The 26,142-nt window shown below is 40.1% G+C and overlaps 1 protein-coding gene across 3 annotated transcripts in view; it reads right to left on the bottom strand.

The window, feature by feature from the left end:
• The window catches only part of LOC126297568 (CLIP-associating protein 1-A), a 322,153-nt gene that overhangs the window by 242,190 nt on the left and 53,821 nt on the right, over positions 1-26,142 (bottom strand). For all 3 annotated transcript variants that reach the window (XM_049988512.1, XM_049988519.1, XM_049988524.1), the window contains exon 4: positions 19,171-19,250. The gene's annotated coding sequence lies outside the window, so the exon portion shown is untranslated. The remainder of the gene's footprint in view (positions 1-19,170; positions 19,251-26,142) is intronic.

Genomic DNA, 26,142 nt, shown 5'->3' with positions numbered 1-26,142 from the left:
TTCACATCTCGAATGAGACCCCCCCCCCTGCAGACATACTGAGCACATGTTGGATTTCTTTCCACACTGAGTGACGCAAAATGTGGTACCACCCGCCACTCACCCTGCTATGAAGGCAGATCCCCCACATCAGGTGCACTGCAAAGAGCCTCAGTAGCAGAGCCCATAGGCAAAACAAGTGACATCTGATGTGTCCCATATGATACAACAGATTCTCTGCCACCACTACACCCCGAGGCAGCAGCCAGAAAATGGCTGTCAGTGGTCAAAAGTATCCCTAGCTGTTCATGATTTGTGGCCAGCTCCACCTGTATCTGCACATCCTATCCATCTACTAACTTAGGACTGAACTATAAAAACACACACATCAAACTATGTATGTAGCTTGCTACCTTCCTGATGTGTCAGCAACGGAGGCTGATGCCTTACTGAGCTGTCTAGCTTGTCATTCAAAAGGAGTAACAACTGTGCTACATACTGCACAATCCTGCAGTTAACAGTTACTAAAACTGGAGATTAAACCTCTAAAATAAAAATGAAAAAAAGTGCATGGAATTTGAGAATTAATAGTGTGATGCGGGGAGACTTTGACTACCATCATTTTACCAGAACAGACAACTTTATGCTGAGGTGGCGGTACAATCCAGCACTTGCTCTGTAAGACTCGTGCAACTTATATCAGACTGGAGCGTTCAGGAGATGTTACATGATAGTGTTATATTGGATGCAAAGGGCTTTTAAGTTACAAGTGTCTTTAGGCATAGTTCTAGTAACTTACAAACAGTAATTTTTACACACTAATTATTTACATTGCAATAATATAGTCATTTAAATCCACAGAAATAGATACAATACACGACTGACATGATGCAATAATAACACTAGTATAAAATAAAAGAGATATTGGCAATCTGGTAATGTCTTTCATGCATAATTAAAACTTCTTAATAGCTGAGGATGCACTTTATTACAAACAGTGCAGATAAATCCTACTGCACTTGTACGCATATGCAACAAGGAGACTGAATGAGTACCATTGGACAGCTTCAGACAATTGTTAAAGACAAAGAACTACACCCTTTACTCTCAGTATATTCTCCCTCTCCAAAAACTACAATTACAGTCATTATAAGGTATCTTTGAATTGTGCACACTAACAACATTTGATAATTGTTGCATCAATAAGGTAATATTATCAGAGAAATATTACTGGAACGTATATGCCAAAACTCTTCTAAACATGAGTAGCTTTCTAACAGCTATGAGAAAATGACATAAGAATCTTGAACGATTCGTGTTCCCTATAAACGGCATTTAACTTGGAATTATGGTAATACAAAAACCAAAATGGTGTAAAAAATGTGCCCATGAAATAATGTAAGTTACATGAATAGGAGTAAACATACCTATGAATTTATCATTTCCTGTAACTACGAAGTCTTAACTAATTAATTCACAGAATAAATTAACTAAATTAAACTAAAGTAACTGCAATAACTACATACTAGTGAATTGAAGGAACTGTGCAAACTATTAACACTGCTGTCCACTGACAGATTCTGAACCATAAAAACTAAGTTAATTCATGTTTTACTTGTATCTAACCCATTAACAAAGTTTCATCGATGATCAGTATAATATTCACATCACGAAACACTGTTCTCTACAGAAAATGAGTTTACTTTCTCTCACAATAACCATGCTCCCTGCTAATTACGACAGACCATATTAACAGTACTTCCAGCTATTTCACAAAAATGCTCAGGCCTCACTTATCACTCAGGAAAACTGTGAAACAGCAACAGTAGTAGATCACTCGACTTGCAAATTGAAACTGGTAACATTATGTAAATTACTTTCATATAGTGTGGGCTCTAGAAATCAAAGTTGCCTTCTGGCAAACTTCTGTTTACAGCATACTCCAGAAAGATTCCTTTCACATCATCACTCTTTATTACAGTATGAATCACCATTCACATGGAGCTGATACAATGGCAGTTGAAATCCTTACAAGAATAATGACAAACATTCGCCATAGCTTTACTGAAATGCTATGACACACGTGCAGAAATGTAGTAATAAAACACATAAAATAACAGCACTGCAGTGTCACTCTTAAGGAGGGGATTGTTTGTATTCTCTGATAGTTGACATGAGATGCAGAAAAGATGTAGCAAGCCTGAGCAGATGTGGTCGGCCCAGTGTCATTTAAAAACATGTCAACAGTAGGCAATGGGGGCCTTATGATGTCACAGAGCAGTGATGGCTGCCCAGCCTAAAGTATAGGTGGGGAGAGGAGGGGTAGTGTCCTTGTAGGGACATGGTAAACATGACATGTTAACACATGACTACTCTTGGAAGGGGAGAGGGGGGGGGGGGGGGGTAAGGAGGAGGCAGGAGTGGGTGCCATACACTCCCGATGTGAGGAGGCAGGTGATGATAGCACCGCAAAATGTACTGCTGCTGCAACCCAGATGCAGCTGCCAAGAAGACTTATCCCATCTTGTTCATCACAGTGCACGGCAAGTTATGTGGCACTAACAAAAACATAACTGATTATGTAGTGGATGAGAGTTTGCTATACAAGGAATAAATGCACACTAGGAATGGGGCTTTTAGGACTGAATTTGAAAGGATGGGACCACCAGTTTATCTCACAATGACTTTTTGTAAACCAGAAACACTGTGCACCTGTTTTAGATTTCCATGTCTCACTGAGAGTTGAGATCAGGAATACACAGAGATGGGAAATGTAATTCAGGTGTTAGGAATGGTAGTAAGGACACTGGAATCTTCAGTTCCATGATTCAAACCAATATTTGTGATGGCTGAACTGAGAAATGGTCATAAAGCAGCTTGTGGTATATCCACAATGCACTAAAGGATCATATAGAAGGAGAAGGATAATTTTATAGAAACTAGAGACTTCATGAAGCAGGACATACAGCACTAAGGTCATGGATTGGCATAGATTCAATGCTATGGTTAGTGTCACATTAACCAATGAAAGAGCACAAAAATTTCAGCAATAACTATTGGGGGAATTGAAATGAGTCCCTTGACTGCAGCGCACATGGGTGTTTGGAATGTAAACACACGTCGGTGGGTCACTGGAAGTAGGAGTGTTTTCCATTTTTTAACATCCTGGAAGGTGTTTGTTTTGTGGCTGATACACTTCCATCTTTTAACATCCTGGAAGGTGTTTGTTTTGTGGCTGATACACAGTAATTATTGCTGGTGTTAGTGTCACATGACTATCATAGTGCTTTTAGAGTGTCAAAATGTACAACTGTAGTATAATCTGTTAATCATATCTCAGTGTTCACAGGCGACAGGAGCTGCAAAATTTGGTATGTGCCTTCATAAGATGACAAAAATTTCATTTCTCCATTTTGGATTGCAGAATTCCACAGTAAAACCCAAGAACCCTGTCAGTATGTCAGTAATTTGTCACCTTTATTGCTTGTTTTTACTTGTCTAGTGATTGCTCCTGAATTATGTTGTTGCACTTTTTTACAAAGAGCTTTAAGTCCCCTGCTTAGCCACTTAACTTCTCCTAAATCTATAGCTTCTGGCCACTTTTCTAACTCAAAATGGGTAATCATCTTTCATTCGTACATGGTTTCATAAGGAGTGAGCCCAGTTGATTCATGAACGTAATTGTTGTATGTAGACAAAATATACAATAATCATTTATCCCAATCATTGTAAGTTTTGATAATGTAATAAGGAAGCATCTTTGTGATTCTCTTGTGAAAACCCCCAACAATCTCATTTTCCTTGGGAGGAAATGGTGTTATATATTTGTCCAAATAATGAACACAACACTTGTCATTTAATAGGAGGGCAACACCATTACATATATGTGGAGCAGTTTCCAGATTTGTCCAAATAAGGAACACAAAATTTGCCTATATATCACTTGATCTGTGAGAATCACATCAGGGATTTTGAAAAGCAGATTCACATGGTTGACAAAGGCTTTTGCCATTGTTTTCACTGTCGTATGAGGAATTGGAACCAAAGTTAGCCAATGTGAAAAATGATCAAAAATTGACAAAATGTACTTGTGTTTTCATGTTGCTTACTGGAATGTTCATAGAATATCAAGTGCTGTCTCAAAAGACCTAGAGGCCACAGGTAGGGTTTGCAGCAGAATTCAAATCTAATCTGTTGTGCTCTTTGTGCACAAGGAATGCAAGTGTAAATGTAACCTTCAACAATGTGTCGTCAACCCTTCCCCAACATCTTATCACTATTCATGTGCTGGTTGCCTGCTTTTCACTATGTTGTCAAAATATTGTGCAATAATGTGCTTTTGGTATTATCAACTGGTTTCCTTGTGGAGTTCTCTGATATAAAATGCCACCTTCTGGTACAAATTCAGGAAGAGCAGAAAACTGCTGACATTCTGCATCTTGCTCCAGTGTCTGCTGCAGTCAAGTAATAAGTACCCCATTCACTTGAATCACACGAACTTCGCTGCTTTGAGCATTTACACTTTGGTGAACTTTACAAGGCTTTCAATGAACCTCATAGTCATATTTAGTCAGTTTTAAAGCCCATATTGTCAGTCAACTACTTGGTTCCTTTAAATTTAAGAGCCACAATAAGGCAACAAGATCAGTGACTACCATAAAGGTAGCATTTGAAGCAGGTTATGCAGAATACCAGAGCCAATAACTGTTTCTTAGCTGTACTATAAATGATATTTGCTTTGTTATGCTGACAGGATGCATAGCCAAGTGGTTCATCTACATCATCTTGCTCCTGACTTAAAATACAACTCATGGAATGATCACTAGCATCATAGGGCAAGATAAATAGTTTATCAAGGGCAAGATAAATAGTTTATCAAAGTCTGGATGAATGAATAGGGAGGAGCTTTCGTTTCATCATCATTTCACATTTGGTGGTCCAGTTCAAAAGTGCCCCTTTTTCCAGGAATTTTCTTAATGGCTTCATGACAGTGGCATAATCTTGCACAAATGTATCATAATGATTTGTGAGACCAAGAAGTAATTGCAATTCTTTCACATTTTTTGGTGCAGGGAAATGATCAACTGCCTTAGTGAGGCGTGAGTCTGATTTTATGCCGGAAGAACCTGTAATTTGGCCCAGGTATTGCACCTCAGACTCCGCAAAAGAACACTTCTCCAATTTTAAACTTAAATTGGCAGCTTGTAAATGTGATAGTACACTTCTTGGCCGGTCAGAATGTTCCTCCATCAACCACAATAAGGCAAATGGTGGGTTTCAACCCACACAGTAGTAAATCCGTACACCACTGAAAAGTAGAAGGTGGGTGCATTTCTCAAACCAAAAGGCATTCCATGAAACTTATATAATCCAGAAGGCAGCAGAAATGCCATCTTTGGCCTGTCTTGAGGTGAAACTGTAATTTGATGACAGCTTGATTTCATACCCAGGGTAGTAAAATATTTGCAATTTCCTAACTGATCCAGTGTTTCATCAATACAAAGCAGCTGATATGTATTATCAGGAGTAGTTACTCGATTCACTGCTCATATTTTGACACAAAGGTGGTAAGCTTTTTCGCCAGCAATGCTTATTATGGGCACAATAATCATAGGCGATGCCCAAGGGCTAAAGGAAGGCTGAATTATTCCAGCATCTAACTGCTATTGGATTCTTTCTCCACAACTAATTGTAAATGACAGGGAATATAAATGATACAGAGTGCAGCAAGACTTATGAGCTATCGCCAATGTAATCCTTGTTGGACTTTTCATACTGTGTTATAAGCGTAGCTGGAAAATAGCCATGTGAATTTCTCCAATATCTGTTCAGATAAATACATTAATTCCTCTTGTAAATGGATTCTAAGGGATGGGATGGGATTATTGCATACACATCTTGAGCTGACAATGAAGTTTCTTTATTTCTTTTGTCCTACACCGTTCAGTGTCTGGTATTGTTGTGACTTGAATATTGGCCAATATTGTTCCACATGTAACTTCAACATCTCGCGTTTCAAAATTATCTAAACAAATGGGAACACACATTTTGCTATTTGTGTTTTGGATGGGATTCCCTAAGCTATTAAGTAATCAGTCTGCATGCCCACTCACAAGCAATACCTACACCGCAAAAGAATGTCGGCTCCAATAGGTGAGTAGTTGAAATATTCACAAAAAACAGTAATATTAGTTCCACACTAGCTACAGCAATTGTGAATACATCACTGTTTTACCACGCATGTGGGAGCAATATTAGCTATGTGTGGCCTGAGCTCCCAGTTGGTGCACATCGACAGCACAGAAAGATAGGTATATAGCTTCTTTTCTGTGTTTGCTTTGTAGATTCTTACTTAAATTGCGCGTGGGTTTCATATAGGAGGTGTAATTTCGAGTTTTAGTTACTGTAATTGTAAATTCAGGCAGATTGTATCGCAGTCATTAAGCATTTGTACAGGTTAGTTCATACGTTCTTTGCGTGTTTCCCTTGTGTTATCTAGGCACCAACTCGTGTTTCAGTAACCGATGTTCAACATCGATTAGAATGGACAGGTACTGTGATTGCTGTGTTCGGATGAGGGCTGAGTTGGCATCCCTTCACTCATAGCTGCAGCCAGCGCTGACTTCAGTCGCGCAGTTTGAGGCTGTTGCCAACGGGCACCACTGTGGGGAGCTGGACTTGGTGTCACGGATGTCAATCTCGTCCCGTCTGTCCCCAGATCAGTCTGTTTCTGTGGTTGCCCTGGTTGCTGCCCGCAGTGGGGCTGACCCCTTGCCTGTGGTTGGTTGGGAGGTCGTTCCAAGGCATGGCAGGTAGCGAAAGACGTCCCCGGAGGCTGATCAGAAAGCCTCCCCGGTGCGTCTGACAAACAGGTTTCAGGTACTGTCTCTGCCTGAGCCAGATGCAGCTGCCTGCCCTGTTTCAGAGGATGATTCTCAGCTTTCAAGGTCTGGGCAATCGCAGAGGGTGGGCTTATTGGTAGTTGGGAGCTCCAATGTTAGGCACGTAATGGGGCCCCTTAGGCATATGGCGGCTAAGGAGAGGAAGAAATACAGTGTGCACTCCGTGTACATTCCGGGTGGAGTCATTCCTGATGCGGAAAGGGTCCTTCCGGATGCCACGAAGAGCACAGGGTGCAGCCAGCTGCAGGTGGTGGCACATGTCGGCACTAATTACGTGTGTCGCTTTGGATCTGAGGAAATTCTCTCTGGATTCCAGCGACTCTGATTTGGTGAAGGCTGCCAGTCTTGCTTACGAGATGAAGGCAGAGCTCACCATCTGCAGCACCATTGACACAACCGACTACGGACCTTTGGTGCAGAGCTGGGTGGAGGGTCTGAATCAGAGGCCCAGACGGTTTTGGGACCGTGTTGGCTGCAGATTCCTTGACTTGCGCCATAGGATGGTGGGGTTTCGGGTTCCGCTGAATAGGTCAGGAGTTCACTACACTCAGCTGGTGGCTATACGGGTAGCGGAAACTGTGTGGCGTGGACTGGGCGGTTTTTAGGTTAGAAGGCCTCGGGAAAGTACGGGGTGGGCTGCAATGTCAAAGGGTGCATGGCAAATACAGGACGTGCTTGGATCAAGGAACAGTCGGAATTGTAGTTGTTCTGGGAAATTCCCTGAGCTTCAAGCGCTAATAGAAAGCACAGGAGCTGAAATCGTTATAGGTACAGAAAGCTGGCTAAAGCCTGAAATAAGTTCTGCAGAAATTTTTACGAAGTCTCAGACAGTGTTCAGGAAAGATAAATTAGGCAGAACTGGTGGTGGAGTGTTTGTGTCTGTCAGTAGTGGTTTATCTTGTAGTGAAGTCGAAGTAGATACTCCGTGCGAACTGGTATGGGTGGAGGTTATACCTAACAGCCGAACTAAGTTAATAATTGGCTCCTTCTACCGACCCCCAGACTCCGATGATATAGTTGCTGAACAGTTCAGACAAAATTTGAGTCTCATAACAAATAAATACCCCGCTCGTATGGTTATAGTTGGTGGGGAATTCAACCTTCCCTCGATATGTTGGCAAAAGTACTTCCTCAAAACTGGTGGTAGGCAGAAAACATTTTCCGAGATTGTCCTAAATGCTTTCTCCTAAAATTATTTCGAGCAGTTAGTCCACGAACCCACGCGAATTGTAAATGGTTGCAAAAACACACTTGACCTTTTAGCCACAAACAATCCAATGCTAATAGATAGTATCATGACTGACACAGGGATTAGTGATCACAATGTCATTGTAGCTAGGCTCAATACCGTTTCTTCCAAATCCACCAGAAACAAATGCAAAATAATTTTACTTAAAAAAGTGGATAAACTGTCACTAGAAACTTAAATTCATAGATATAGTAGCAACAGCAATTGAGAGATTCATACCTCATAAATTGGTAAAAGATTGGAAAATTACTCAGGTCGTACCAGTGTTTAAGAAGGGTAGTAGGAGTAATCCATCGAACTACAGACCTATATCATTGACGTCAGTTTGCAGTAGGGTTTTGGAGCATATATTGTATTCAAACATTATGAATCACCTCGACGGGAATGATCTATTGATAGGTAATCAGCATGGTTTCAGAAAACACCGTTCTTGTGCAACGCAGCTAGCTCTTTATTCGCACGAAGTAATGGCCGCTATCAACAGGGGATCTCAAGTTGATTCCATATTTCTAGATTTCCGGAAAGCTTTTGACACCGTTCCTCACAAGCGACTTCTAATCAAGCTGCGGGCCTATGGCGTATCGTCTCAGGTGTTCCCCAGGGAAGCGTCCTGGGACCTCTGCTGTTCCTGATCTATATAAATGACCTGGGTGACAATATGAGCAGTTCTCTTAGGTTGTTCGCAGATGATGCTGTAATTTACCATCTAGTAAAGTCATCTGAAGACCAGTATCAGCTGCAAAGTGACTTAGAAAAGATTGCTGTATGGTGTGGCAGGTGGCAGTTGACGCTAAATAACGAAAAGTGTGAGGTGATCCACATGAGTTCCAAAAGAAATCCATTGGAATTCGATTACTCGATAAATAGTACAATTCTCAAGGCTGTCAATTCAATGAAGTACCTGGGTGTTACAATTTTGAACAACTTCAGTTGGAAAGACCAAATAGATAATGCATGCCACATGATAAAGTATAATCATTTAAGTGAATAAGTAAGAAAATTTAGAAATAAAGCCTGTAAGATCACTAGTTGCCTGGAGTAATATTATGGAGTTATGGAGAAGAAAGTTGTGGATTTAACTAAGTTCTCATAGTTTAGATTTGTAGTGTAAAATAGTTAATAATCACAACTATACATAAATTTGATCTGTGCATTAATGGAATGTAAATGAATTATCAATTTGTATAGTGTATATTTAATACAAAATATGTTTAGATCTTGTAAATAATCACAGTGATGGTTTAGAAGCTAAGAACTGACATGACTGCATACAAGAAATGTTATCAGTCTTTTAAGGGGTTGATTGCTATGCTCCGGGGTGTAGCTACAGATTGTAAATTTAAATGTGAATATCCTGAATGTAATTTTACATATGTGGGTAAGGCAGTAATGGACATGTTAATAGTACATGCACCTGGTGCCAGTTTGAGAAATGAACTAATTAGGTTAAATGAACCAAAAATTATGAGAGTGTTTAAGTATTATCCAGTTTTTGAGCAGACAAAATGAACAGAAAGGATGCTGCATAATATGGGAAATGAAGTTTTCAAAACAGAATTTCATGGCTGCAGAAAAGTAGCAGGAGTACAAGTATACCCCTAAAAAGCTATAAATATGAGATTAGTTAGAAACACAAATAATAGAAAACGAAGTAAAGTGGTGTGCCAAGTGTTTCATTACACGTGGTAGGGAAGTATGCTATTACAAAGAAACATAATGTTTAAACTGTAGTAATAAAGGGCATAAGGCAGAAGTAGGACTACAAGAACAAAGTAAGAAAATTAGGTATAATACATAAAATGAAGTAATTGAAGGTGCAGACAAAGATTTAAAAAATAAAGTATACTTAGCAATATTGAGTAGTGCTAAACCAGTAACAGTAGGTGTGGAAATAAATGGGAATAAACTACAGTTCAAAGTAGATACAGAATTTTCCGAAACTATAGCAAAATTGTGCAACTCTAATTTACCAGTTCATGTAATTTAAGCAAATTTAATGATATGCTTTCAAGCCACAGTGACCAACCTACTAAAATAAAAGAATAGTGTGCTGTAAATGCTCAATATAAGAGTACAGTAGTATAGCAACACTTCAAGTGACACAGTGTCCAGCAGCTACATACATTTTGGGATTCTACCTCACTGGAAAAGCCAGGTTTACAGTCAATGATTCAGCAGATCAGATAGAAGTAATGGCTAAAAAATGGAATGTGCAAAGCCCTGTACGAGGGTTAGCACTTTAATAGTGGCACCTATTTATTTACAACTTATACAACAGAGATAAATGTTTAAAAGTTTTAATGTCCTTCAAAGTTGTCACCAACATTTCATATACCCCATTGCTAGCAATGTCGAATTCTTAGAATATCCTTAATGGCACCAGTTGTGTTGATGGTTTGAGTGGAGCCACCTATTGAATCTCTGTAACAGTTCTGAAGTGACTGACATGAAATGCTTCCTTCAATTTAGGAATCAAGTTGAAGTCACAAGGGATTAAGGCTGAGAAGTTTGTTTGGTCGTACAGCACTTTCCAGCCTCATCAATTGAACAAATCAGTTGCAACTTGCACCAGATGCACCTGAGCATTGTCCTGCAAAATGATGGGTGGGTCCTGAAGAGAGTGTTGCCACTTCTTTCTCTAAGCTGGTCACAAGCTGTGTTCCAAAACTGAACCGCTTAGAGAAAGAAGCAGTGACTGGTTTGTTCGAGTAAAGTGCTGCGCCATCCATCACACTCCCCAGACCTATGCCCTTGTGATTTCAACTTCTAAACTGAAGGAAGAACTTCATGACATTAGCTTCAGAACTGTTACAGATATTTGTTGGGCAGTACACCAGTCCACTCGAATTATCTGCTAATGGTATCCTGTAACTTTCACATCACTGGCAATGAATTATACACAATGTTGGTGACACCTCTGAAGGACTGTAAAACTTTGAAACATGTATTTATTTTGTTGTACAAGTTGTAAATAAGTAGTGGCCACTATTGAGGATCCAACTCTTGCACAAAGTACAATGGAATTTTTGGTGAAATGTCAGGAAGTGGACAAGGTTACAAGGTGCATACATCGATGAGTCAAAACATCATGACCACAGTCCACCATGAGGTTTTATGGTGCCTGGTGGTGCTGAGGTAACATGACGCAGTAAGAGAATTGTATGAGAAGAGCAGAGATGAATGGAAAATCATTGTAGCAATGATAAGAGGCACAAATGCGGAAATCCACTGACTTAAGCAACTCTGATAAATGTTACATTGTTGTGGCCCAGTGCCTGGGAACGAGCACCCCAGAAATGGCGAAGCTGGTCACCTGTTCTCATGCTACTGTTATGAGCATCTATGCTGAAAGATGCTAAAATCGCGGATAGGTGACAAGAAGTTGGATCGCCACACCTCATTACAGAACATAGGGATGAGAGGCTTACCCACTCTCTAAAGCAGGATGGGCAGAGATCTAATGACATAGTACAGTGCTGATGCAAGCATAAGTGCTTTGGTGCACATCATTCAGGACACATTGTTGAACATGGTGTTCCACAGCAGAGGACTCATACGTGTTCCCATGTTCATCTAACAACATCATCAATTATGATTTCAGTGGGCCCAGTGTCATCAAGATTGGATGGTGGATCAATGGAATTGTGTCCCCAGGTCGGGTGAATCCCATTTATTGTTAAAACAGGTCACTGGTCATGTCCAGATTAGCTGTCATCCAGGCAAATAGCTACTTGAAACATGCATTGTCTCGAAGGGTGCAGGCTAGTGGCAGCAGTATTGTGTTATGGAGTCTATCATCTGGGATCCCATGGAACCTGTGATAGTAATCAAAGGACCTATGACACTTATGCTTGATGTCTTCCCCAAAAGCAATAGCGTCTTCCAGCAGGATAACTGTCCATGCCACAAGGCCAGGATCATGTTTCAATGGTTTGAGAAGGACGATAGTGAGCTCATGTTGATGTCTTGGCTATCAAATTCGACTTATCTGAATTCAATGAAACCCAACTGGGACACTATTGGTCACCAGCTCCGCACCCACAACAAACCGCCCATAAATTACAGGAAGTGTGTGATCTGTGCTTTGGCATCTGGTACCACAATCCTCTGGGAACCTATCAAGTACTTGTCAAAACCATGGTATGCATAATCACTGCTGAACTGCATTCCTGAAGTGGACGAACATGCTATTAAGTAGGTGGTCATAATGTTTTGGCTCACTCATCAGTGTATATAATCTTAAAACCTAATGCAAACCCAAAGTTTTGCAAGGTTAGACTAATAGCATACACATGCATGAAAAGGTCAAACATGAATTACACTGTCTTGGAAAACAAAAAAATAAAACAAAAAATTAAAGTAAAATCTTTCCAGAAGGTGGGGAGGAAATGAAATTAAACTTCACTGATTGAGAGGGTATTTGAAGTTATTTTAGAGATTGCAAAATTGAGTCACATATACAAAGAACTTGGCAGTACGAGCACACTGTGATGTTACACCCCCTCTGAACAAGATGCATGAACTGATTCAGAGGGGAAGGGTGTCAAAAATCCATTGTATCCTCTCCTGAGGCTATGTGGCTCACAACTGTTGTAACTGGTCCCAGATATCATGGATGCTGGCACTGGTACAGAGATAATGTCTGAGCTGGTTCCACACATGTACTGTTGGGGGAAGATCTGGGGATCTTGTTGGCCATGGGAGCACCTCTACATCATGCAGACAGTTCATAGAGACACGTAAAATGTGTAGATGAGAATTGTCCTGTTGAAAAATGGCACAACGATACTGGCTCATTAAAGGTAACACATGAGGATGCAAGAAAGGTATGACATACCGTTGTGCCATCAGAGTTCCCTCAATCACTACGAGTCATGACCTGAAGTCATGCCTGTATCATGCTGGCAAGAGTAACATCACTGTGCCTCTCCACAACACTGGGAGAAGAAGATCTTTCCAGGTTGGCACCTTTCTTGGCAATAATGGTCATCTGGGGTAATGCAGAACATGATGTGATGTTGTTCATCAGGTTGGCAGAAGCAGATGTGAAAGGATTATGATGTACTTGGCGCACAGTGTGCCAATTCTCCCTTGTAGACATGGTCAACCAACCTTGACTATGAGTACGCCTACCCTCACATTCCCATGCAGTCCAGCATTGTGCCACTATTACATACAAATGCCCTACAAATGAGGATATTTCATGATTTGAGCAGCCAGACAAATGGAAACCCACAATGACACCTCTTTCAAACTCTGCAAGATGCCCATAATGCTCTCTCACATGAGCACCTAGCATCTCCATATCTTTCAAAGTGATCACTCAATTATGTGATGCTGTTCAAGCCCCTTACATACCCTACCAGGTCAGGTAACAACACTAAACATGAGCAACACTAATGCAGTCTGGTGGCTGTTCAGTCTGTCACAGAGAATACCAACTACATCATGTACATACCCACTGGTGATATGTGCACAAAGTTACACTGACATCTGATAGTGTCTTCTGAGTGCTTCATCTTCTTTTTTGTTTTTTGTAAGGCTCTATAGATTGTTTAGAAGGAATGGCATAACTGAACCTATTACGAACAGTCCATGAGTCACATCGTTTCTAAAAGTAAAAAAAAAAAAAAACAAATGGAGAGATATGGCTGTGCAATGACTTCAGATCAACCGTGGATGCACAGTCCCTAATTTATAGGTACTCAACTTCAAGAGGGAAAGACATAATGGCAAAATTAGAGAAAACAAAACACTATTCACACATTGATTTGAGAGAATGTTACACTATGTGATCAAAAGTATCCAGACACCTGGCTGAAAATGACTTACAAGTTCGTGGCACCCTTCATCGGTAATGCTGGAACAATACGGCACTAGCCAACCCTTAGCCTTGACGATAGCTCCCACTCTCATAGGCATATGTTCAATCAGGTGCTGAAGGTTTCTTGGGGAATGGCAGCCCATTTTTGATGGAGTGCTGCACTGAGGAGAGGTATCTATGTTGGTCAATGAGGCATGGCATGAAGTCAGTGTTCCAAAACATCCTGAACTTGTTCTATAGGATTTAGATCAGGACTCTGTGCAGGCCAGTCCATTACATGAATGTAACCACTCCGCCACAGGCTGTACATTATGAAAGGGTGCTCGATCATGTTGAAAGATGCAATTGCCATCCCCGAATTGCTCTTCAACATAGGAAGCAAGAAGGTGCTTAAAACATTAGTGTAGGCCTGTGCTGTGATAGTGCCACACAAAACAACAATGAGTGCCCTCTCCACGAAAAACATGACCACACCAATGCCTCCGAATTTTACTGTTTGCACTACACACACTGGCAGATGACATTCACTGGGTATTCGCCATACTCACTCCCTGCCATCGGATCAGCATGTTGTGTACCATGATTCGTCACTCCACACATTTTTCCACCGTTCAGTCAGCCAATGTTTATGCTCATTGCACCAATCGAGGCATCGTTTGGCATTTACTGGTGTGATGTGTGGAATATGAGCAGCAACTCGACCATAAAATCCAATTTCTCACCTCCTGCCTAACTGTCATAGTACTTGCAGTGGATCCTGATGCAGTTTGGAATTCCTGTATGATGGTCTGAATAGATGTCTGCCTATTACACATTACAGCCCTCTTCAACTGCCGGCGGTCTCTGTAAATCAACAGATGAGGTCGGCCTGTAGTACGCTTTTGTGCTGTATATGTCCCTTGACTGTCACATTGGAAACAGTGGACCTAGGGATGTTTAGGAGTGTTGACATCTCGCGTACAGATGTATGACAGAAGTAACACCTGATCACCTAATCATGTTCGTCTGTGAGTTCCGCGGAGTGCCTAATGACTACTGAGGTCGCTGATATTGAGTACCAGGCAGTAGGTGGCAGCACAATGCACCTAATGTGAAAAACATAAGTTTTTGGGGGTGTCCGGACACTTTTGATCACATAGTGTATCTGCGACTCCCACTTGATGGGAAAGCCAGAAGGTAATAATCATCAACACACGACGTGGCCTCAACAAACATAAAATTTCACCTTTTGGAATAAATTCTGCCCCAACAGTGTAACAAAGGTACCTTGACCAATTAATCAGAAACATTCTGGATGCAGCAAATTACACTGATTATAAAGTATCATAAAAGATTATAGGGTGCATATAACCTTGAACCTTAATGCAAAGCCAAAGTTCTGCAATGTTAGACCATTAGCTTACACATTTATGAGAAGGCTAAACAGGAATTACACAAGTGATTCTATTTTAGTGATTGCAAAATCGAATCGCATATGCAAAGAGCTTAGCAGTATGAGCCCATTACCATTATGGTGCCACAACCCCTTTGGCCTAGACGCATGCACTGATTTGGATGGGAAGTGTGTCATAAAGCCATTGTATCTTCTCCTGAGATGATGTGGCTCACAGCTGTTGTAACTGCTCCCTGATGTCATGGATACTGGCAATGGGACAGAGTTAACATCTGAGCAAGTCCCACACTTGTACTGTTGGGGACAGATCTGAGAATCTTCTTTTCCATGCATTTTATCAGAAACACTTAAGACATTGATAAATACGAGGTGCATTCAAGTTCTAAGGCCTCCGATTTTTTTTCTCCGGACTGGAAAGAGATAGAAACATGCGCATTGTTTTAAAATGAGGCTGCGTTTATTGTCAATATGTCACAGAGATGGCAGCACCGTATGGCAGATGGGATTTTACCGCCAGCGGCGAGAATGAGAACTGTTTTAAATACTTAAAATGGCAACGTTTTCCTTACTTGAACAGCGTGCAATCATTCGCTTTCTGAATTTTTCGTGGTGTGAAACCAATTGAAATTCATCGACAGTTCAAGGAGACATGTGGTGATGGAGTTACGGATGTGTCAAAAGTGCATTCGTGGGTGCGACAGTTTAATGAAGGCAGAACATCGTGTGACAACAAACCGAAACAACCTCGGGCTCGCACAAGCCGGTCTGATGACATGATCGAGAAAGTGGAGGGAATTGTTTTGGGGCATCGCCAAATGACTGTTGAACAGATCGCCTCCAGAGTTGGCATTTCTGTGGGTTCTGTGCACACAATCCTGCATGACGACCTGAAAATACGAAAAGTGTCATCCAGGTGGGTGCCACGAATGCTAACAGACGACCACATGGCTGCCCATGTGGAATGTTGCCAAGGAATGTTGATGCGCAACAACAGCATGAATGGGACTTTCTTTTCATCGGTTGTGACAATGGATTAGACGTGGATGCCATTTTTCAATCCAGAAACAAAGCGCCAGTCAGCTCAATGGAAGCACACAGATTCACCGCCACCAAAAACATTTCGGGTAACCGCCAGTGCTGAAAAGATGATGGTGCCCATGTTCTGGGACAGCGAGGGTGTAATCCTTACCCATTGAGTTCCAAAGGACACTACGGTAACAGGTGCATCCTACGAAAATGTTTTGAAGAACAAATTCCTTCCTGCACTGCAACAAGAACATCCAGGAAGGGCTGCGCGTGTGCTGTTTCACCAAGACAACGCACCCGCACATCGAGCTAACATTACGCAACAGTTTCTTCGTGATAACAACTTTGAAGTGATTCCTCATGCTCCCTACTCACCTGACCTGGCTCCTAGTGACTTTTGGCTTTTTCCAACAATGAAAGACACTCTCCGTGGCCACACATTCACCAGCCATGCTGCTATTGCCTCAGCGATTTTCCAGTGGTCAAAACAGACTCCTAAAGAAGCCTTTGCCGCTGCCATGGAATCATGTGTACATCTGCAGGGCATTTATGTCGAAAAGTAAAGCCAGTTTCATCAATTTAGGGTGAGTAGTTAATTAGAAAAAAAATCGGAGGTCTTAGAACTTGAATGCACCTCGTATTTGTAAGGCAGGTTCTGTCTTCTCACCAAGGCACAAGAGAATCTGCAAAAAGACGTGTGTCAACAGCTTCCAGATTGCTTTGCAGAAGGAGGCTTCTCTGAACTGTAACGTGACCTGTGACAAAACATGAGTCCTTCACTGATTCCAAAACGAATAGTTCCATCTGTCTCAATATACCAATCAAACTGAAGGAAAGCCTCCTGAATGGCCATCCTCTGGCAGCCTGAGAGTTTTATTCTATAATATTTCAGTTTGGTTTCTGTTTATCAGATGATGCACATGGTTCTTAACAGTCCAAATAAATATGCAATTAAAGACATTATGAACATCACAGGCATCTTCAACAACTTACGGCAACCTGCAAGGTTTGCAAAAATGTGAATGCATTCGACAACAGCTTCCACAACTATTGTACTTGCACAAAGGTAGAATGGCTTGCAAGAAAATTGCAAAATCATGAAGAAAATCATCAATGGGACACTCAGAGGGAATGAATTGTGAATATCACTTCTGGGAACAACATAGAAAATTAATGGATGAGGATGAGCACACCAGTATCAACTTTACATATAAGGTGACCTGTTGGTGGCCCTCACAGGCAGCACTAGAATCAAGCTAAAATAAATATCCTGTGGTATACTGGAATGTATGCAGGGGGAAGTTAGTTAACAAGGTCACTGCTGCTGGCTGTGGGATGGGGTGGGGGGCAAAAGGTCCAGTACTTCTATAATGTAACCCATGCATTATTACAAGATTGCATTGTAGCAGAGGTGCCTATAGAAGACACTAGAATTGTTGTCCACATATGCATAATGTTCAACTCATGTGGAACCGTTGTTTCAGTGTGATCAATTTTCTTTTACACTAGAGTAAGTTTTAAAGACAGTTTGAGAGCTAATAGTAGTTGTGTAGCCACTTTTACAAAATCTCCAATCATGAATAACGAGATAAAATTCAGACTCAGAATGCCAAATAATATGGCACTGGTCAAAAACAGTAACCAGTTGTTTCTTTGAGCCATCTGTATCAAACATCAAAGTGGCTAAATGCTTTCTAGAAAGTTTAGAGGACATTTCACATAAATTTATTTATCTATGAAATCATATTCATGATGTGGGGTACAGGTTATAGAAAGATATAGCTGATGGAAAATAAAATTTTTTTGCTACACAGATTTCGAAATACACATGACATACATACATTTACATTTCAATAGTTTCTGAGCAGTGATCTCTATTTTAATAAACAAAGCCAACATGAGAATTATTATTATTTAACCACCTTCACATTCATGGTTAATACATTTTGGATGGAATTAAAGTTACTGGTGATATAAATTCATCAGAAGAATTTTTTAAAAAAGTTAGAACATTATGTTGTGACATTCTTCCTGAAAGAGTTTTTATTGCTTTGATTGAGCAAAGTAATTTATTATAGAGTATGTTACATACATGCCTCACACTGCCATGGCATTTACTCAGTCTCAGATTTGTCAGTGAATGTCATCATCACCATGGGTGTGTGAATCATGCATGTCATTGTTTGTTTTAAAAAGATAAGGGTACTTATTAATAAATGAAACAGTCTCTAAGATGTATATCCATGGGACAGGTAATATTTCCAGTTCTTTAAAGGTTGGTTGCCACAACCCTATCAGAGAGATTGCAATTTACCACTGGATGCAGTACACATTAAGTATAAGTAACAGACAGAAAGAGTGATGTTGCATTGACTGTTCTGTCAATTCTTGGCAGAATATTTTACACATTATGAATGAAACACAATCAACACTGGTGTAATAGTCTACAATATTGTAGATATTGCACCAGTGTTTGTGTTTCATTCATAAAGAGTCATGCGATTTTGTACTAAATGTCTCTTCTTTACTGATAACTATCATGAGTTACTGAGTACACAAGATTCTTTTTTAGATAACATCTTAGATTTCCCAACAACAAATCAGACAGAACATTTGAAGGGAGGTTACATTTTAATGTCCTGTTTGGGTAATAGGGGTATAATGTACAACTGGACCAGACAAGGGTGGAGAAGGGATAGGGTAAGAATTTTCATTAAGGAACAACTTTGGTTTTCTGTCAAGTGATCTAAGGAAACCAAGGCAAACATAATTTCAGTTAGCTCAATGTGGTACTTACCCCTATCTGGTAGTTTAGTGAGTAGTTTTCAATTTAACATGGACTCCCTACTGTAGCTCAGAAAAATTCCAGTTAAAAGCCTGAAAAATAAAGTTTAACTGATATTTCAAGTTGCTGAGAAACAATGTTTTATTTCCTCTATCAGAGAAATCTTCAAAATTATGGAGAGGAAGTGCTGAATGAATGGTCTAGAAAGTACATTCTAGAGCAAATTTTACTCTCAAGTGTTCAAACAATTTTTATTAAGACATACCAATATACAGGGTGTTCACAGTTTCTATTACAGGCTTCTAGTGTTGTAGAGGGGACTTCATCAGTAATTGAGTTAGTCAATAAAGTTTTTATAAGGAATTAATTCCAGAAACATGCCATATGGATGAAAAATCAGTTTGATGATTGGATCACTTTCAGATCTCCCACTTAATAGTATGCACACAGAAGAAAAATGTGCTTTGACCTGTGTGCTCTGCAGGAGATGCTCGGCATGGTAGTACTGCTGTTAACTGCACAAGGTGTATCTGTGATGGCTTGCAAACCCTGGTGCATATCCTTGGAGCACCACAGACAACCCTGCTAGTTGCAAACATACCCGTTTCTCACCGCCATAGTTGTTGTTAATTGAAAATATTATGTGATGACTGAGATGAAGCAGAAATTGTTCTTGATACATATAGTGTGCAGCTCTACAATTACTTGCTACACCATGAAGCAAGAGATTTGAGAGTGATCTGATCTTTGAACTTATTTCATATCTAAATGATACATATTTTAACTTCAATGCCTTATTAAAATGTCATACACTAAGTCCCCCCTAAAACTCCTAGAAGCTGGTAATAGCAGCTGTGAAACACCCTGTATATTTTTGAAGATTTCACATAAAACATAACAACTATTTTCCATTTATACATATCAATATACACTAACTATAATAAAACAATGTGCAGTTTATAGCATTCTGCATACTAAGTACAAAATCAAAACCTGAAATCAAAACTAGTACTGTTGCAATTGAAAAAATACATAATGCAAGGTAATATTTGTTAATGATTTTGCTGCATTCCTTTACTTACTATATATTTATGGGTTTTCATACGTAAGGAAGAGTGGTATGTTCCTAAATCTTAATTAATACCATTAACATATGGGTACTATAAAGGTGCCTGAAACTGGAAATCACACCTTCATCCTGTGGCTGGTGTTAACTGATGTGATGACAAGGAAACACCCACTTTCTACATTATTCAAAATGATGTGGGTATCACATCATGTGGGCAGGGTGTAACTAGGCTAGGGCATCTGTGGTACTTCACAAAGGTACCCAGACACAAGAGGCCCCTTAATGTCCAAAAGAAAAAAGATAAAATCAACATGGGGAGGTTAAATGGAAAAAATGAAAAAGTAACATGTGTTGCTCTCTTTACAGTAGCAACATACACCTGCCCATATCTACACAATATTTCATACATCCATGCTTTTTGTAATGGTTAGCAAGTGTCCTTAACAGATCATAGATAATATGGTTTCTTACTTGAAATATGTGTATTATGATGATAACGGTGGGAAAATAAATAGAGGAACATTAAGGGAACAGTTGTGGGAAGGAAATGGCAAAATCAGCTGTAGTGCAACATGCTTTTTAGTGACCAAACAACAAGATTCTATTTGATGGGAACTTGGTCATAACCACATGTGGATACTGCTGTAGGTTGTTCAGAGAGGTAATGGACATGCTAATAATACCTAGTATAATTTCTATAAATTAAAAACTTCTAAAAACACAAACAGTTTAAATGATTTTTATTAATTTTGCCCATTCTCCTAAAGAATCGTTTTGTTGCAGATGGCAGGCTATCCAGCCATAAGGGTCAGTGTGTTACAAACCACGTAAACTATTACCTAAGGTAAAAATATCACAATGGTAACAACAAAAAATTTAAAACTTATAAAGGTTTCCAGTTCTTCACATTGTGGTGGAATTTATTTGAATCGAGTTACGAACTTAGAATAGAATGTGATGTCTATGTTTAAGGACTGAGTTCTTTGGGATACTGTTTTGGGATGTATGCTTATTGTCTGTGCTCTGAAGAAACTATATACAAAATTGAAGGAAGTTCTGTATATTTAACAGTGTTTATTCAGCGGTATTATGTAGTATAACTGAAGTGATGATCCTAATAGTGATCGAGTTTGCTGCAGTTTTTATGCCTTCAGAGCAGCATAATGAATATCATCACAAACATGGCCATGGAGATAGGGCTGTTGCTGACTGCCACATTAACAACACTGATCGATTCCTAGTGACTCCAATAGAAATTTTAACATCAAGTTGCATGCTTTTTGACATACAAGGGCACAATTATGACCTACCCAGGATGAAGCTATTTTTAAGTTGCATGCCCTCATTTCAGTCTTGGACCAATTTCCCTTGGCTGAAATTGAACAGGCTGATGATATACCGCACCTGCAGCCTTTCTGTATTTTTAACAAGACAGTGCTCCAGTGAACGTTTTCAAACCAGAACCTTGTCTACGTGTGATTCCCCGTCTCAAATTCTTTGCTCACATTGCACTCTCGCTGGTAATGAACTACTGGCTGTCACTTTGTTTAAGACTTTTTGGATGTTCCAGCTCCCACAAAATGTCAGGGCAGATCTATCGGTTTTTACAAATCTGTCTATCGATGAGCTGGCTAAGAAAGCTGACACAGTCGCTATTGCATGTGCTAACAGAAACAATTTTGCTGCCATTGAAGAGGTTATGGAGGACGGTCTTGACTGCTCATGAACACTATGCACCATAGATGCAGGCTTGTGACAGTAGAGTTTGGTGAATGAATTTGCACGCCCAAACACCAAGTTACAGAGACAGAATTCTGAGTCTACTGCTCATTCAAGAAGCAAGTTTCAGCATACTCACAGGTGGTATTGTATCATAAGCATTTTGCCACAACAGCAAGACAATGTACCAAGCCCTGCTCCTACACAAATGTAACAACGAATGCCAGTAGATGAGCATGCTCATCAATCTCGGTCACAGCACCTACAATACTTCTCAAGTGCCACTGTTACTGATGTTGCTGCTTCTGAAAGACTGTTCATTAAAGAGAAGCTATCACAGGCTGTGTTCTTAATTGAAACTGGATCAGAGATTAGTGTTATTCCTCCAACTGCAAGTGGTTGGTTACAAAAATTCCTACTTTAATGACAGCTAATAATTCATCTATCAAAACCATTGATAAACAAACATTAACAAAGGCCTTTCAGAATGATTTTTTGCCTGATTGGACCTTCATTGTTGCTGATGTTTCTGGGCCTACTATTGATGCCAATTTCTTGCATCATTTTTCTCTGGTACCAGACTTGGTGAATTAGTGCCTTATTAAAAGACCTTCACGTGCTCAACTCCCTACTAAATTATGTCGAGATTACCACAACGTCTGCAGTGTGGACCACGTGAAGATTTCAGGGCCAACTGCATCTCCCATGAGACAGTACATCATGCAAGAAGACACCGCTTTCCTCTAAATGTGTTGCAGTGCAAATTTCAATATTGGGTGCTTCACAATTAGGGATTAAGCTGAGGAACCCCACGAGATTGGGTGGGGCAGGTGCATATGAATTTGGAGAAGGCACTCTGGAAATTATGACCGTTACATGAAGTGGCTCCAGTGCAGATTGACGACCTGTCACGCCCTCCCCCTCCCTCACCTGAGACTGACCAGGTGGCAGATAATGACCTCAACAAGCTGTTATTTTACTGAAGGCTTTTCCAGCACCCACTGACTCAACACTTGCAATGGAGAGGAATTGCTGTTCTAGTCCCAATCACATCCAAACTCTGCCAAGACTGCCGATGGTTAGTAGACCTCATCACCTTCCTCCGGAAAAGCTGCATGCTGCAAGAGTTTGATAGGATGATTAGTGACTATTCTGTTTCTCACTCTAAGCATGTTTGGTCTTGCCCCTTACAAATGGTTAGGAGAAAGATGGAAACTGGAGAACCTGTGGGGATTACACAGCTTTGAACTCTCGTACAATCCCTGTAGGTACCCCGTCTGTAATATATCTGATTTTAGCAGTAACTTGTTGGGTGCACATATTTTTAAAGTTCTTGACTGTGCTAAGGCTTTTGTGCAGATTCCCATGACACAATGTTATGCCTTTATGGCTGCATAATGTAGCCCTAACATGGCAACGGTTCATCCATTAACTTCTTCAGGGTTTTCCATTTGTTTTTTGCTATTTTGACAACATATTAATTTCCTCTGCAACATGAGAGCTATTTGAAACATTTATGTGCAGTGCTTTGAAGTTTGGAGGACTATGTTATCATGATTAATGTTGATAAGTGTATTTTCATGCAGGAGGTGGGTCCTTTCTTAGGCAACACGGTGTCTAACAAAGGCATTTCTAGTATGCCTGATACAGTTTCTGATATTCAAAATATGCCTCTCCTTGAGACTTTCAGAGGCCACTGCTGTTTCTTAAGCATTTTAAATTGTTATCACAAATTTCTTCCCATTCTGGCAGAAGTACAAGACCCTCTCTAAAGCCTCATAAAAGGAAAGAACATGTCTGGTAACAGAAAGCTTTTTTGGAATGATAGAGATGTTAAACCTTTTGAGGACTTAAAATTAAACCTTGCTAAGGCTTGTCCTCTGCCTCACCCCATTGCTTATGCTCCCACTGCTCTTTTTGTTGACACTAATCAAGTCACTGTGGGTGCTATATTGCAACAATAAACTTGTCAAACATGGCAACTTCTCACCTTCTTCTCTAAAAATTTGTCAAAATATCAACAATCTTGGAGTGCTGTTGATAGAGAGCTGCTGGCCATTTTTCTTGCTGTAAAACATTTTCGTCCTTGGCATGAAGGCCTGACTTTTACTTTATATACTGATCACAATCCATTAACTTCCGTTTTCAAAAATGTCACGGAGCTAAATTCTCCATGACAGTTATGCCAGGTTGACTTCATAGCACAATTTTCTACAGATGTTTAACATATTTCTGGGAAGGACAATGTGGTGGCAGATTGTTTACCTCACAACTGTGTGGCAATTACTTTTACTAACTGGGTAAATGTGGCAACAGATAAGGACACAGACCTCCTCCTCCTCCAGTATCAGCTGCAACCGGAAACAGGAATAAAAATCTGTCCATTTATCCCTGAAAAGGGGCCCTGATTTGTTTTTGATTCATTTCACTCTTTGTCTTGCCAGGGGTATAAGTGGCTGTGCATTTAATTACTGACAAAATTGTCCAGCCTGTGACATGGAACTGATGCCATAGCTGGATGAGGGAATGTGTCAAATGCCACACATGCAAAATTAGTAGATATACAGCTGCTCATATTGCTAATTATCCCACCCCTTCGGGGAGATTCCCTCATTTGCACGTTGACACTGTTGGCCCCCTCCCTCAATCCAAAAGATACTACTTTTGGTCACAGTGATTGACCAATTTACTCCATGGATAGAGACTGTTCCTGTTCAGGATATTTCCGCAATACTTATTTCTCAATTTTAGTATCTGAAAGCATTATTCCTAAGAGGAGGTCGTATGCAGATGCAACATCCATCCTTTCTAACTACAGGGCCTTACTTGCTTCATGGAGTTCTTCTAGAACTTTTGCATTGAATTACTAAAAGTGTAACAAAGTGTCAGAATTCAAATTTATTTCTAATACATATTTGTAGACTTCATTCATTATATTTCTTACTCATAAGAATTATATTTATTAGGACCTTAAGAAAAACAAAACAGACATTTTTTAACTGCGAAGATTACATCACCTGTTTTGGTATCCCACAGGTCATTACTTTAGATATGTAACACCAAGTCAAACGCCAATTACTCACAGAACTATTGAATATTTGTGATTGCAAGCACATCCACACTACGAGCTACCATCCTTCCAGTAATGGGATGATAAGAGCACATGCACTGGACATTTAGACAGCATTGGCATTCTGTCCAGAATCTTGAGTCATGTCATTGCCTTTGGTTTTACTGGGATTCCATACTAGTGTTAAGAAGAACACACAATGTTCTCCTGTGCAGCAGGTTTATGACGCACAAATAAATGTGCCTGGTGATTTTTTGCCATCTAAACTTACTCCCTTGCTATCCGGGATATTTTTAAACAAAATACAAAAGCTTATACAAAGTCAGGTTCCCAAAAACTCTAATAGACATGAGACAAATGGTACAGTCAGACTACCCCTTACTCCTCACTATTGTGGCACTTTCAGGATCCTGCAGCATGACAAAAAGGTATTTCTGATCAACAGAAATGCAAAGCCAGATGTGGTCTCAATAAATCATATAAAGTCAGCTCTATTTGTGACAGCAAATTTGGAGCATCAGACAAGGGCAGCAATAGTACACTTCAAACTCCTTCAAAAGTAAGTCTACCTAGTGTTATTCAAACTCGTTGAAGTAGAAATGTTATACCAGTATGGCAGTACCTAGAGGTATCAGAGGCTCCTGATTTTTAAAAAAGTTCGTGAGACTAGTAAATGTAACACAATTTCTATGTATATTGTTATATGAGCTGTAGCTCTCCCAAATATGGCAGGGGGGAAAGGGGGCGGGGGTGTTAGATGTGGCTGAATCAATTTGGATCAAATTATGAACCAAAAATAGAATATGATATCTATGTGTAAAGACTAAATTCTTTGGGGTATGGTTTTGTGATGTATGCTTATTATATGTGCTCTGCATAACCCACCCATCATTTTGCATGACAATGCGCGGGCACATAAAGCGCAAGCTGTGGCTGCTCTCCTCAGTTGATAGGACTGGAAAGTACTGTACCACCCACCATACTCCCCAGGCTTAAGTCCTTGTGACTTTGATTTGATTCTGAAGATGAAGCATCTACTTCATGGCATTCACTTCAAAACTGTTCCAGAGATTCAACAGGCAGTAGAATGCTCCATTCGCACCATCAACAGAACAGGCTCTGCTTA

This window comes from Schistocerca gregaria, chromosome X (assembly GCF_023897955.1).
Source record: "Schistocerca gregaria isolate iqSchGreg1 chromosome X, iqSchGreg1.2, whole genome shotgun sequence".
Taxonomy (NCBI): Eukaryota; Metazoa; Arthropoda; class Insecta; order Orthoptera; family Acrididae; genus Schistocerca; species Schistocerca gregaria.
Note: the sequence above shows the minus strand (reverse complement) of the source record. Positions and strands in the feature narration are given on the sequence as shown.